Raw genomic sequence first — 16,522 nt, 5'->3', positions numbered from 1 at the left:
CTGGTTCAGGCCAAATTTTCAAAATCTTAACTAACATTTTTATTTTATTTTTAATATCAATATCAATATCAATATCAATATCAATATCAATATCAATATCAATATCAATATCAATATCAATATCAATATCAATATCAATATCAATATCAATATCAATATCAATATCAATATCAATATCAATATCAATATCAATATCAATATCAATATCAATATCAATATCAATATCAATATCAATATCAATATCAATATCAATATCAATATCAATATCAATATCAATATCAATATCAATATCAATATCAATATCAATATCAATATCAATATCAATATCAATATCAATATCAATATCAATATCAATATCAATATCAATATCAATATCAATATCAATATCAATATCAATATCAATATCAATATCAATATCAATATCAATATCAATATCAATATCAATATCAATATCAATATCAATATCAATATCAATATCAATATCAATATCAATATCAATATCAATATCAATATCAATATCAATATCAATATCAATATCAATATCAATATCAATATCAATATCAATATCAATATCAATATCAATATCAATATCAATATCAATATCAATATCAATATCAATATCAATATCAATATCAATATCAATATCAATATCAATATCAATATCAATATCAATATCAATATCAATATCAATATCAATATCAATATCAATATCAATATCAATATCAATATCAATATCAATATCAATATCAATATCAATATCAATATCAATATCAATATCAATATCAATATCAATATCAATATCAATATCAATATCAATATCAATATCAATATCAATATCAATATCAATATCAATATCAATATCAATATCAATATCAATATCAATATCAATATCGAAATGATCTTATCCATGTCTTGCTCTCTCTCACTGCACTTATTTCTTTTTCTCAACTCCACTTTTTGTTTTTTTAGCTCGTATCCCTTTGCTCGTCATTCCGTTAATTCTTAAGTCTCCTTTAGTTTCTCGTTTAAATTCACATGTGTGAAACACACATACATATATATACATATATAACTGTTTTAGTTTTTGCTTGAATGTATTGCTGCCCTGCATTGGACAGCAAATATTTGCGAAACTCGAAAAAAGTGGCAAATTGTCTCAAATCGGATATCCGTCTTACACATTCGTAGAGCCTGCAGCTGAACAATGAAACTGCTGAGGAAAATGATGAAGTTGTTGTTGTTCTTATGTTGGACAATTTTTTTGCGGCTCATTGCTCTTAGCCAACAAAACTTACTTGCGTAAGTAATCAGCCCGACACACTAATGGATGACCGATATTGGATTACATAAAGTGCTCTGGAGAGTTTAAAAATGTTTAAAAACAAAGAAAAGCAGAAGAAAAAAAGTGAGTTGCTTGCGTGTAATTGTGTGAATTTTTGCCAATCAATATGAGTGTTGCTAAGACTATTTGTATTTACATTTGCTTTTTGTGCCACTCAATTTAATTAAACTTAACGGGGTTTTGTAGATTTGAGATCAGATGTCTTTCAACTTGAAAGTAAAGTGCTGGAAAGAATTCTGTCTGTTTTCGGGAGCTTATTTAAGACAATAGTTACCTTTGGTTCAACAAGCATTGCAGAGTAGCGAATCGAACAGTCTATATCAACAGATTAACAGTGCTTGCCATTCAACCTTGCATAAGAGAAGCGAAATTTAAATCACCGAGTACCGAGCGGCCTAAGGTTAAGTCTGGATGAGTATCTTGACAACTGAACTATACTAACCAATGAAAAGAATACCAACGAAGATTTTTCTCTTGTCGTCTACTTCAGATTCCAAGGATATATCTTTACAACGGCATTTCTTCTTTAACACAATTAATCCGATAGCAGTTATAAATTTCTTCAAGTTATGCTTCAAAACCCCCGGTGTCATATAGTACAAAAGTAAAACAAAATTATCCCTTTTTAATCCCCTTCGTATGCATCAAACGATATCTCAAGGGCCCATTTAAAATTACCTAACGATTTTAAACAAGAACAGGCTGAAGAAATTTTCTGGGAAACAAAACCTACCTCTCCAAACATATAATGTACTTCGGAGAGTACAAATTGAGAACAATCCATGATTCTCAACATTCAAAATAAAATATATTACAGAGATATCTTGGTATTAAAACTTAACCCACCGATCCAACATCATCCAAGCTAACTGCCATAACTGAGAATTAAATACTAAAGTTGTTGTCTTACTTATAATAAAAATACGAGAACCTAACCTTTGCTCTTTCTCCATGGACTTGGTAAGACAACATTGCCAGAATGATGAATGAAATCTTTCTTATAGTGCATATTTCTGTCTAACAGTAGATATCATTGACAAGTTAGGAATTGTCGGAGAGTAAACTCATGTCTTGACTTAGGGATTATTAATGTGATAATTATATGGGAAAAACGATTTCTCCGGTCCAATGTGAAAATTGTTCAATGTCCATATTTCGAAATACTAAAAATAGCTTAAACAGGTCAACTCATCCTGTAATATTATGTTTCCAAATTGGATGAAATATTTTTATGTACCCCTCTCTAGAGCAATTACAATTTTAATAAACTTTTGACCAAAATGCCATTCTCGCTGCAACCGTTATTAATCCACCGCCGACAGTTGCCAAATTAAGTAAGCTTAATTAATACGCGGCCAAAACGCCAACACAAAAATGTTTGTCAGCCCAAACTGAAAACAAGCCACGATAACCAACGCCTTGTCAGCTACACGCATATTACACCAACGACTGGCTTGTGGATGAGGAGAGCGCAATTAAACGCCTTGAGTGGTGTGTAGTTGGTGAGATGAGGTAAATCAAATTGTCTAAATTATGTAAGGCATGACAAAGTGGCGCGCGACCACAAGCCGCTAACGAAAGGATTTAAGGAATGTGCACTTTCGGCGTTCGCTTGAGAGTTAGTGAGCCTGTATGCGGGTGTGCATAAGTGTGTGTGTGTGAGAGTGAGAGAAGTAAGTAATAGTGTATTTGGAGAGGGCAGAAGATATTAACGCGCTGAAGTGTTGGACCGCCAAGCACTACATAGCCATTTATAAGGCTGCTTAAGTTTTCGAGTGCGGCGCTTCAAATTGGAGAATTGATTGGGGAATCGCGCAACTCGCGAACTCGTCGACATTAATGTGTAATAACGGTTTCGAATTGGTGGCATAAGTGTTGGCGAACGTTGAAGGATTGATGTCAAGTGATGTGATGAGTGCCGGAGTGATTGTTTGAGTGGCTGCCGAGTGGCATTAACAGTGAGTGGTCAATTACAAGTAAAAATAAGGCGCAAAGAAATAAAAATAGATTTTGAATAAAATAAATTTTCGAATTTTTTTAATACTTACTTAAAGCTTTTTTCATTTTGCACACCAACTTTGCATTCCACTCTGGCATGTGCAACGCTTTTTCCCGCATTATTTTGTGGCAACCACAAAGCCATGCTTGGAAAAAACCATCAAAAATACTTGGAAATAAATTTAGATTTGTGAAGTTGAAACAAAAGTAAAAGAGATCACAAAAAAGCGAGTGAAGTGAAGTCAGAAGTTTTTGCAAGCATAACGAAAAATCCATCAGATTAGGATATCAAAACAAACGAAAGGCGCACACACACACCGCCTGGCATGCACTCTGGGATCACTCATACGCACTGTAGCACCACTCACTCGTTCGGTCGCAAAGCCAGCAATGAATGAATGCGAATGACATGCGGACAGCTGGCGGTAAGCGCGGGTGTGTACCGAAAGCGCCTCTCATTGTACGCCGTATTATGGCTCGACGGTGGCATGCCACGCTTGGGCGCACAGCGAGCGTTTTCATAAGCGCACACAATGGCCAGCGGGTGGCCTTCAGGCGCCACAGGCAGCAACGGTTACAAGTGCCAAGCAATGACTGAAAATTCGAAATAAAGGCGATGAGCATTTCGAATTTCGAAAAAAACTGTAAAAAATTGCCAAAACAGTAGTAAGAATGAAAAATTTACTAAAACTTTTTAATGCTGCATCCGCATTAGTTTTTTCTTACACTCACTGCATTCAACGCCCTTGTAATGCGCCCGTTGCCGACTGCCACTGCAAATACTAACCTCAAAATTTTCTAACATCACAAAATTTTCAGCGAGTTGAAACTAAGCGCAGATCGAAAACGAAGTGCAAATAAAGTTTTCAGAAAGGAAAAATGAGAAAAAAGTAATATAGAGAGTACAAAATAATGCCGAAGTTTAAGAAATAAAATTACGAACTTAAGTAAAACTAAACGAACTGCTTTTGTCGAAACCAAGTACGCAGTGAAATATGAAATAAAAGTTGTTTGCCAAAGCAAAAGAAGTAAGTTGGCAAAGCGCAGTAAAGCACACACAAGAAACAGTAGAAATGGAAACAGCGGCGAAGCGACATGATGCATGCAACTCGACAAAAGAATTGCAAGCGGTATTAAGTAGAGCGGACGATAGCTTAGAGTTACAAAGGCCGGACGATGAGGGACGATGCTTGCTTTGTGATGAGGGTGAGAAAGAAGTTCATGGTGAGTTGGTCTATGTAGGGCGGGAAGTATGTAAGTCCGTGGTTGAACGAAGTTTGTGCTACGAGCTTACGTGGTTGGTGGTCTAACTAACGCATTTCGAAGTGGTTGGTGGTAAAGATTTTTTTTTTGGAAAATTGTGGAGGTGAGTGTATTATGGTTAAAATAGTGGGTGTCTATCAACAAGACTTTGGGAGCAAAAAATCATTGAAAATTATGTATTCAATTCAAAAAAATTTTGGTAAAGATATTATGCGATATTACCTTATGCTATGTTTTGTTATGTAAGATTATATTACATTAAAATTTAGTAGAGATATTATGCTATGTTAAGTTAAGTTGTGTTATGTGAAGATATATTTTGTTTTGTTATTTTATGTCGTGTTTTGATGTTATGTTATGTGAAGTTAAGCTAAGCTTAGTTATGTTATGTTAAGTTAAGTTAAGTTAAGTTAGGTTATGTTACGTTAAGTTCAGTAAGGTTGTGTTATGTTATGTTATACTATGTTATGCTATGTTACAATGAGTGAATTCAAGTTACGTTAAGTTTTACTATGTTATGTTATATCATATATCATTTTAGGTTATCAATTATGATCGCTATCTTAAATAGTTAACTCTTGAAAAATACATATTTCTTTAAATAAAACTATGGACCCTTTCCTCGCTAAAACACCGATTGCCTGTGTTTCAAACACTCCACCACTTTGCTCTTCTCTCACTCGTAGAGTTAAACATGGTATGTGCATTTGCCACACGTTGCAATAAATCACAAAAGTGGAAAGTTGAATTGCAGATTACGCACATACAGACCATACCGACATGCAATTTAGGACTCCAGCAGCCAAATGGATTCAAGCTGTCCAACGGACTGTACAAAATGCGCCAGTTACGTCACAGAAAATTCTTCGAATAGATGTGTGTGTGTGCTGAGCGCTTTGACCGCTGCTGACCGCAGACCGAGATTGAGGGGCATTTAGACGGCTTGGCATTGGTGTCGTTCAAGTGAAAGCACAAAAAGCTACTTTTAAGTAACTAACACAAACGAAAGCACACACACATGTATATGCACTCACATATACATTTGAATTGATGTGAGTTTGTGCTCACATGCGAGTTTGGCTTGCAATCGTTACAGTTGTCAGCGCTGCCACAAAGACAATGCGCCGCCGACATTTATGAAAATAAGAACTTACTCGCCTCTGCTGCTGCTGCTTCTTCTTCGTTTGCTCGTTCAGTGGCCATCACATTTAGATAAAACCGGACAGAAATTTATTGCGAACAAAATTTGTTTGCGCGCTGACCAGTCGGCTGTATGTATAACGGTGGAATTGTTTTTCTTCTCTCTCTTCTTTTTTTTGATTTTGGAAAATTCTGCTGTTCGGCGATAAAGAAGTTTTCCGTGAATGACTGCGGTTCAGGCGCAGATAATGTGGTTGTTTGCCCCCTTGCGGATAGACGTTATCACATCGCATCGATGACGTGGTCCAAACTTTTGTGTTTTATAATAAATTTGTTTGGGGCCAAGAGTTCATTTGGAGAAATTTCGAAATTGGTTGGTGCAAAGCAGAGTGCCATTTGGAGGGTATTTGGAGAGGATTACTGAGAGGCTGAATGATTCTTATGTGTTGCAATTCAGTGAAGTGTTTAGTTATAAATTATATTATATAAAAGAAAATTAAGAGATTTTAAATATATGCGAAATTTTTGTAAAAGAGTTGCCAACTGGCAAAAATGTTAATTCAATGAAATTTAATTATGTTAACATGGGCACCATCCAAATAAGCTTAAGAGAGACTTACGAGTAGCTAAATTATGTTACGAGTATCATAAGTTTTTTATGGTGGTCTTTTTCGAAAAAATAATATTATATAAAGATTCATTAAAAAAGCAAATACAATATTATTATCAGTGATTTGGTAGGTTATCACAAACCAATCATATCCTTCTTATACCCATACAAAATATATACGTATTTCCATCCACGTAAATACCGTTAGATAAACGCAGTTTATGAGAGTTGACACAAAAGTTATAAGTCCCATAAATATATTAACGCCTGCATTGTGTCTTCTGGGCATAATTTCATACGCAGAACGTCTCGTCCCAACAATGAGGTCAAAGGATGCAATGAGTGGTAAGGTGCAAAATTGCATGAGAGCTGTATAATAAAATCGAAATGAGGTCACTGTGATCTTAAAGTCTCTAGATACTTGGAAAACATTTTTTTCTATTAGTGCAGGTCGAAAGATGAGAAGAAGGGACAGATATGAGAAAAGAGACTAGGAAAAAGATTCTGGATTGAATTGACGTTGCCTCTCAAGAAGAGAATTGATATCTCAATTTCGTTGACTATAGCCAGACTCCGTCCCATGTATTTTTGATTCTGACAGAGGCCCTAGATTTCGACATCTATGTATATCTACATCTAAAATCTTTCGAAAATACTAAACTTCTGCGATGACTTTACCAAAACCCTGCTGATGCTCAATGCTCCGCTCTAGTAATATTTTTATATTTTTTACCATTTTTATGTGCGCTTGTGTGCATGCGAATATTTTTCCATTACTTTATGGCATTCGTTGTGGCATGAAATGATCTCACATGTGGCATGTAGCGAACGAACATCAGCCATAAAAATAATATTAGCAACAACAACAACAGCAAAGTAAGGTAGCATCAGACCAACAGCAGCAATCAACTTGTAGTCACATGAGAAAACAATAAAAACATCAACTGCAATATGAGATAATAATTTTGATATTTTAAGTGCATGTTGCATGCAGCATACTCGTACAGCATGTTGCAGGTGGCATACATAGCACCTGAGTGTGATAGCATTTACGCAGCACAGACGCCAAGGTGTCTCGCTGAATGCGCCGTAATCGAAATGCAAAACCACAGCTGCTGTTGCATGAGTTGCAAAGTGCCACAAAAATTCGAAAAAAAAAAAATAAAACAGAAAATAAATGTTGGACTAGGTAACATGATAATGTTAGTGTGGTGTTTAAAACCATTTGACTTGTACAAAGTCAAAAATTGTTTACACTTCTGGTGCTTGCAGCTTTGCCACAAATAGCATGCGAAAATAAGGAGCTTGCCACACGAGCCTTTAAACAGTTTTCATGCAATGTGCAGGTATAGCAATATGCAAAAAACAAAAATGGAAATAGGGATGGCAAAGCTCTGCTCCAATGAGAAATCGAAACCGGCGAACTCCCTAAGAGCCTTTCGACGTTTAGCGGTATTTACATACATGTGTCTATAGGCTTCTACACAACTGTGTACATATGTCTGTGGCACGCAACTATCATCTGTGGCACATTGGTGGGCAGTGAAGCGTTGTCGCGTGCGCTGCCTCTAGTGACCTTTTAAGTGTGGCATCAAATAAACCGCGGGGACTTGTTAAGCGTTTAATCAAATATTAATGCGCCACCAGCAACACTGGCATCCTCGTTCACTAACTTTGCATTTCTTTCCTTCACTCAACAAAGGCCAACGGCCGGTCGAGTTGTTAATATTTGTGTATTTCCGTTAGTTTTCTCGCACTAACAGCTACCCTGTAGGAAATACTCCTAGTGGAGCTTTATTTAATAAAAAAACTCTCCTCTAAATATTTAGATATTTAACCCATCACTAGGGTTCTTAATAAAGAGGTCTAACTAACTATATACTTAATCTCTTACAAAGATTCCAATATCAGGAAGCTCTCAGTGTTTCATTTTATAGCTCACAATTTCCTAGCAGTTCTTCAATATTCGTATTTCTCTGCAAATCTCAGTCTGTGAGCGGAGTGAATCTTTTTCGTTGTCACATTTGGCGATTTGATGTTCGCCATATTCACCGCATTTGCCACACTTGTCACTTGACACATAGCCATGTTGTCGTACAAGTCCCTTGTGAATATGCCACTAAATGTTGTCCCACCTACTCCAGCACTGACGTCGTTATTTTCGCACTCGCTCCTTTTACATTCTCAAGTAAGCGCCTTTTGCTACGCTATTTGCACTTTGTGTGACCTCAAAGCGATTGACAATCCACAATTGTGGCAAAAAGTGTTAAGCAAATATACATTTTAATGGGCTGGCGGGTGTTGCGGAGCAAAAACAATCAAATAAAATTTTATAATACGGTGGGGTGGAGTGTATGACATGCAAATTGACATCTGTAAACATTCCTCACATGTGTTGTTTGTGTGTGTGTTTTTTGTGCTACTTGGTGTGAATAATATTTGCTCATTTCATAATAAGTGTCAAACGCAATTGAAATAATCCATAATTTATTCATGGCGATTTTATTTGACATTTGAATTATTCATTATGACCGTTAACTCTATTTGCTTGGAGCATATGAGCGCACATGTGTCATTAAAAATATATTGAGAAACTTAATTGGGTAATCAATTTCTTAAGAGAGAGAGAAGGCTTTAATATCAATTTGCGCACATTTACTTTCTATGAAAATGAAATGAATTTTTAGTAGAATTTTTATGCCAATTTTTAATATTGTTTTCCATTTTGCAATGGCTAACTGTGACTCATCTTTAAGCTTATATTGACCATTTTGCCAATATCTTTACTGTTAAGACTTGTGACTGTAATATGAATTTATCAATACGCCCAAATGTAGGCAACGATTTTCAAATATGGTTCTAGCTTAGCTTTAATGGAAGCTATTCATTAAATATTTCGATATCTGCTGTAACCGAAGGCAATTTGGACTAACTTTTCAAATCTCACTGGAATATGAGTTGAAAAAATATTTTGTTCGTGCTACGGGTATGAAGAATGTTGTTTTTGCGATGTATCATCTTTCAGCTTTTTTTAAAAATTATAGTAAAAAAAATTTAATAACGATTTGATTAAATTTCGGGATGCATTTGAGAGATACTATAATATCTTTCGTGATTTAAATAGTTCCTCAAAGGCTCTTTCACTTCTTTTATGTATATAATATATTTATGAGAGGACCAATGAACCATAAAATGAAGTATTTACTAGTAAAATGCCGTTAACACTTGATAGTCAAAGCAGAAAAAAAAAATATTATCTTTAATTTGTGATGATTTTTGTAGTTTATTTTTTTAATAATAAATTATCAATTATGATTGCTGTCTGATTAATCAAATAACTTGCGTATAAACACAAACCAATTGCAAAATATTTGTTAAAAAAGAATCAAAATAATAAAAATTATTATAATTGTTTTAAGTAAAGAGACAAACGCAGATGAGAGAATTGTCAACAATTTATTTGTTAATTGCAATATACAATTACAGACATACAAAAATCGCAAATATATTATATAAAGAGATTTAATATATATTTGTGTACATTATATATACCCTACATCGAATACTTTGTTATACTAGTACAAGTAATGCTACTCGTAATGTTTAATCTGAGAATAAACTAACCTGAAGAAGACCTGACCTCTTACCAGAGTTCCAGTAATTTATTACTTTGACTTTAACGATTTCATATGATTAAGTATATTAAAAGTAATATATTTTATTTAAGTTTTGGCTTTACCATCATGAAATATACAGATTTTATTCAAACCTTATTTTCTTAGCGATTTAGAATTTACCTTAAATGTATACCAGTTTTGACTATATCTATTATGAAGTAGTACAAAGTTTGTATATTATTTATTAAAACCTGTCATGTGATGTGACAAATATCAATCACTTCTACTAAAAAATTCAATCGGCTGACTGACTCTGAGTAAGAGGTTCGCACTAGATATAAATTATGTATTTGCCAACCAGACCAGTTGATTTCATTGCTGGGTGCATTTATAAATATTTTTTTGATCATATAAATACCCAAGCGCCACAAAACTTTCTTCCATCAACACACACACCGACTTTAATTTACCCTTGTGCAGTTCGCGCAAATGCCTAATTAATTAAAAATAAGCAATTATTTATGAACATTTTGACAGTAATTATTATTTGCAGTTATTTTGTTTTATGTTTCGACTAACTAACAAAAAACAAAAAAGCAAAAAACATTCACATAGCAATGCATATTTACACACATATTCATTACTTTTTGCATAATTCAGTTATTATTTTTTAATATTTACCAATTTTTTCACGCTTCGTGAAAAATTATGGCGGTTTTTTTGCCATCAGTGGCGCCTAGGCGACTAATTGATTTGCATAAGTGCATTTCAAATTTATTGCACTTGTCACGGAAATGTGGAAAACACACACTAAAATAAAAACTAAATGTGTCTAATACAATTTAGTAAAAAAAAATTATGAAAAACTAAAATTTTTTTTGAAAATATTTAGAATTGTAATACTAAATTAATCAGGGGACAGAGGTCATAATGAAAAAATTAAACTTTAGATTTGATAATTAAATTGTGCTAATGAGTGTCTATTTGAAACAAATTAAGCAAATGTTTATTTAAAAGAAATCTCTTGAGTATTTTTACTCTAAAGACACCTATTTTATTGGGAACTCTGTCTCACAGAGGGCTTAAATATATATCTGGAAACAATCAGCAACGTTTTAAGAAATTCATTGCATACAAATAGCTCTTCCAGCGTAATCCGTATGCCTTATCCCTTGGTTCCCTATATTACATGCCAGGACATTTTTTTAAATTCAACTTCAAAAATTTATGCGACCTCATGTGTAGTACAAGTTGCCTTTTTCTAAAAGATAATTCTCTGATAACTTCTTCATTTCAAGTCTTGAATGTGAATGACTAGCTCCGCTCTGTTTAAAGTTAGACTAGGGTTCAGATTCGTAGTAAATAAACTATCTAAACGACACAGATATGTTGAAGACATATTTTCTACGATTTTATTTGGCGTTATCTAGTGTTAAATGTGTTGCAATTGGATCTTAAAATCAAATATTCGCTTTTTATTTATTAGTGAAAGCATTTAGTGATATATGTCATTACATTGCCTTGGAAATTTAAGGTAAATTAGTACAATGATTTCGGAGAATAATATATATACATATGATATTCGAATATCATTGAAATTAATATATTTTAGTTGATACTATTTATTAAAGCCTAGTTAACCCGTTCAATATAATATTTTTACCATTCCGCCGAAATGTAGGTAACATTTGAGTAGGCAATCAGCTATTTCCAGTGGGTGGTTATATATATTGAAATACAAATTGACATTCAGTGAAAATACACCTCACTCACTACAAATATCAATACATATTGGATAATTATAAATATTAATGCATATTTTTGTGCGCGAACTAAAAATTTAATTAAGTCACCAAAATGCCGAAATTAACCAACCGTTTAAAGGGCAACATTTAATATCGAATCAGTAATTAATTAAGCAATTTATTCGAAATTAACTCACGAACACAGCTAAATTTGCACAACACAAGCGTTTATTAATTACAGAGCGATACAAATATAACTACAAAAACAAATCAACAATAAGATAGCGGCTAATAATAAGCCCTCGCCAGCTTTTATACACCAGAAACACAAATGTAAGTTTATTTAATAACAAGCGCCGCGGGGAGAAGGGCAGATATTGGGTTAAAAATACGCAGCGAGGATGTGTCGAGTCTTTTATATACATACATATATCTATATATATATATATATATGTATATATTTACCAACTCTATGCCGCAGGTTATGCAAATAAATCTGAGAAGATAAGTAAACATATTAGCAAAGCTTTGGCGAAGCACACACGCATAGAGGAGAACACGCCACTCCCACATAACCACACAAAGCAGTGGTTAGCGCCGCCATTAAATGTTCCGTTGTATGTCTGTGTAGTGGGCGAGTAGACTGCCTGAAAGCTAACTGACTATTTAAGTTCTAGCTGTTTAACTGTTCAGCTGCTGTTGCCATTGAGCCAAGTATCACATTACTTAGCCAACTCTTGTTTCGTATCTAATTTATGCCGCCTTCATTGTCTACTACTTGCCACGCCATGTCACACAGCGCCACGTTCGGTGTACGCTTGAGTAAGCTCATGCATCATACTCAATAACGAGCGTGTATTTGTGTGTGTGTGAAAAAAGTCAGTCAGCTGGGCGTGTGCATGACAGGTTGTTGCCTTGCCGGGGCGTGTGGCTGCGTAGGCGGAAATCTCTGACGTCTGGCAAGCCACGCATGTGGTGTGTTAATCCGCCATTATGCGCGCATCTGCGGTTTGGCAATGTTAAAAGCCAAATGCGTGCCGCTGTCTATGCGGCTGCCACTTTCAAGTTCACCAGATATCACCTCCCACTCTCCCACCACTTGACAGCTGGCTTTTAACTGGCTCACAGTGCAGGAAAGTTTATTATAATTTTGTCTATTTTTTTTTTGCGCGGAAGTAATTTTACAGTTTCATTCAAGTAATTAAATCAAGTGGAAAATCAAATGGAAAAGTTTCGTAAACTAACGGCAAAGATTTGATAACCGAATACAAATTTACCGAGGAGCAACCTTTCTCGCCTCACTTCTCGTCTCGTCTGGACGTCTCAACGGCACTGTTGGCGAGAACTAACTGTACTGCTGACACTGTGCCGTTAGTTTTCAAGTGTGTTTGCATGAGTGGCTGTTGTAATATTGTTGTTAGAGCGGTGTGGTACTGCAGGAACGAGTTCACACAAATTAAAACTTGAAATTTCTTGTTTTTGTAATCATAAGACACTTCCTTCTGTTCGCATTATGCACGCATGACTGATGGTGTTTACTATAGGGGATTCAGAATCTTGAACTTGAAGTCGCTGCTTTGAAAAAACTCATTATAAACTTTGGTTTAACCTCAAAATTTAAGGGGTTAAGATTGTTTCATAGTTTACACCATGAGATTAAAATTTAAGTTTTGTGGCATGTTTTAATGAAGATGAATCGCTAAAATTGTTTTCGGTTATAAAATAAGTAGGCCAAGTTCAGACGATGCTAATTTCGAATTATAAGAGGAGGAATAATTTGTATATGAAAAACAAAAATTGGGATATAAATTTATATAGTAAAGCAATGGCAATATAGCAATACAATATAGCTTAGGGAATATTTTGACCGTTTTCATGATGCTCGGGTCTACGTAATCAAATCGAACCTGTCCTTTCGGACTTCACCTTTTTCCGCTCAAGGATTATCATATCTGCGGCTTACTTCCTGCCACTATAACAACAATAACAGACTTGAAAAATATTGGAATTAAGTTCCCTTATTTTGGAAATACATGGTACAGTTTCTGTGAACAAATAACTAATCTATTATTCGAGATAACCATTAATAACTAGAATTATTTGAGCATATACATGGAGTGGATCCCCCTGTATTGAGCAGAAGGATATTAATCCATATACTTTTTGACCGATTCCGAGATCTACGTCTTCTGGTAGTTATGAACAAAATGCTAGTAATTAACTTCAACTAGTTATTTCTCGTAAGAATCGTAACTTAATTATTGATATTTCCCAATACCTATCTTTAGTTAAAGAACCTCAGACGCCTTCTGACAGCAGTATGACACAATCGCAGCTTAAAAAAAAGAATTGTTTTCTGATATTTATATTTCAGGGTTCTCTGAAAACATCTTTTATGTCGTTATCAAACTTTCAGACGAAGTTTATGGGTTGCCTAGTAATATAATTTAGTAGTGTTTTTCGACAACTAGAGTATAGTAGTGCCAGCGAAGATTTCGATAGTAATCAACCCTCATTCCATCCCTTATTAAGAAATTGTCGCAATTATCTTTGTTTTTTTTTTGTTTTTTGCAATATAAGATACCGCTATACAATATTTAAACGATAACTCTTGAGAGATGTGCGCTGTTTGTTATTACAAGACTGAAAAGGAATGAGCTTAGCGGATGAACTAAAGAAAAAAGTTTAAATCACATAAAATTTCAAATTATTATTACTTTTTACGAATATACTCTCTCAGCTTGCCTTTTCCATACGTAAAGTGAAAGTAAATTTGAGAATTAGCTTGCTTGACAATCAGGGAAGCATTTTTCCCTTTAAAGTACTATCTTTTCCATTTAAAGTACTATCTTCAAGTGCATGCAGCTGCTTTCCATTTCCGTTTTCCACATTTTCCCCCATTAAATCGCTCGCCAATTAATTGAGCAATAAAAGCATTAAGACGGAGCTACTCACTGACAAATGCAATAAATTACGGATTGAGAGTTCCGAGAAATTGGAAAATATTGAACTTCCAATTAATAAGCGCCGCAATCACATTAAAATGAATGAAATGGATGATTAACAGCCGGCTGGAGAGAAGTCCAAAGGAGGCGCCAGCATGGCTGGAGAACCAACAGCAACACACACTCACTCAATTATACATACATACTCGTATATGTGCACTTTACTGTGAGGACAATCGAATTATGCGCTGGGAAACGAGGAGACACGCCAACCACTGCCTCCTCCCTCTTAAACATGCGACACTGGCGATAATTTCATGTTTTATAAGTTTGTATGTATGTTTGAGTGTGTGCGTGTGTGCCTCCGCGCTTGGCTCAGTCTCAGTGGTGCTGTCGCTGAGACTGTCTTTTTTATTATGTGAATTTTATGAGAGGCTTTTCTCTTTATGTCTTTATATGTACGGCAATACGGGCTGTAAAAATATACGTGAAATATCTGCAATTACAACAACAATGCATTTTCCGTTATATATTTCTGCATTAAACATGCAATAAAGTTAATGAGATATGCCGAAAGCTGGAAAAACGAGTGTAAACGAAAAATCAACATTTAACATGAAAAGATTGTTGCTTTTGTTGGTGCTGTTGTTGCACTCGTGTATACGATTATTAAATAAAAAATCATAATTTTTCCCACTTTGCTGTTGTTGTTCTCGCTGTTATTTGAAATATATATGTATATGTGAGTAGTAGTTGCTTTTACTACAATCCTGTTATTGGCTGCTTTTCGACGGGATAGGTAATGGATAGGGAAGTGAAAAGAACTGTGCCAAGTGTTTTTAATATTCACAATGCTAATTTACAAAAGTAACGACCGCAAGCCAAAGCAAAAGCAAAGCTGCTAAAAGTTATAAAAGCAAAAGCAAAAGCAACAACTCAGCATATTAATGCCTTGTTGAAATTGTTAGGAAATAAATTTTATATTTTTCTTTAGTGATTGAAGTCAATGTGCTATAGAGTTGTTGCCACACTTTTTTGTTTCTATAAACTGCATAGCGTCCTTCAGAAATTTATTTTTTTTTAATTTAAACGAAGGCTTGGCCTAATGAAGGATTTTCGAATCGTAGAATGAGCTTTTCTGTAAGCTTAAGCCATTTTATTTCATTAATATATATGTATACCTTCTGATAATTATGCTGTTGTAATACTCTGCCACGGAAATACTTCACGTGAACTTCTTTGAATTCAAGTTTGGATAGAAAATAAGGTTGAAATTTTATAAAATTGGGTGCAACTTATTTTCTGGAAATTTTATTATCATTTTTTAGATATTCAATGATCTCTGATTTCAGATCTCTTTTTTAATCAATTATTTCACATTAATCAGAATGCTTTAAGCGGCTGAAGTTCGTTCATATGTTAAATTTTCTCCGTTAATAAAATATATATTTAACTGTGCGCTGGGTTCTATGGAAACGTTTTCATATCAAGTTTCAAGGCTCTTTCAATGATATTTCCTGAGTCATAAAATTATTAAAATCCATCAGCATCTATAAGGTAAGAATCTTTATTTTAAATTTGAAATTAATTTCATTAGACTTTAATCGAAGCATTGATGTTAAATATTATCCAAGGTGGTACTTTCATACATAAACCAATATCTAATCGTTTATAGTATATTGACCGATAAATTGTAAGAATGAGAGATAGCTATTGAAATAGTAGTCCCTGATTTCTTTGTTAGTGATTTTCGAAATTCTGATTTCATAGGTTCATCTTGCCTATCGGGAAGTTTTACGGGTATTATCGATGTTCAGGACTGTTGCCTAGAAAATGCTGAACAAAAGCAAGATACAAATTAA

At 34.3% G+C, this 16,522-nt stretch overlaps 1 protein-coding gene across 3 annotated transcripts in view; it reads right to left on the bottom strand.

Moving 5' to 3' along the window:
* The window catches only part of LOC105213295 (uncharacterized), a 266,273-nt gene that overhangs the window by 70,342 nt on the left and 179,409 nt on the right, over positions 1-16,522 (bottom strand). The gene's annotated exons all lie outside the window — the stretch shown is intronic.

This window comes from Zeugodacus cucurbitae, chromosome 2 (assembly GCF_028554725.1).
Source record: "Zeugodacus cucurbitae isolate PBARC_wt_2022May chromosome 2, idZeuCucr1.2, whole genome shotgun sequence".
Lineage (NCBI taxonomy): Eukaryota > Metazoa > Arthropoda > Insecta > Diptera > Tephritidae > Zeugodacus > Zeugodacus cucurbitae.
Note: the sequence above shows the minus strand (reverse complement) of the source record. Positions and strands in the feature narration are given on the sequence as shown.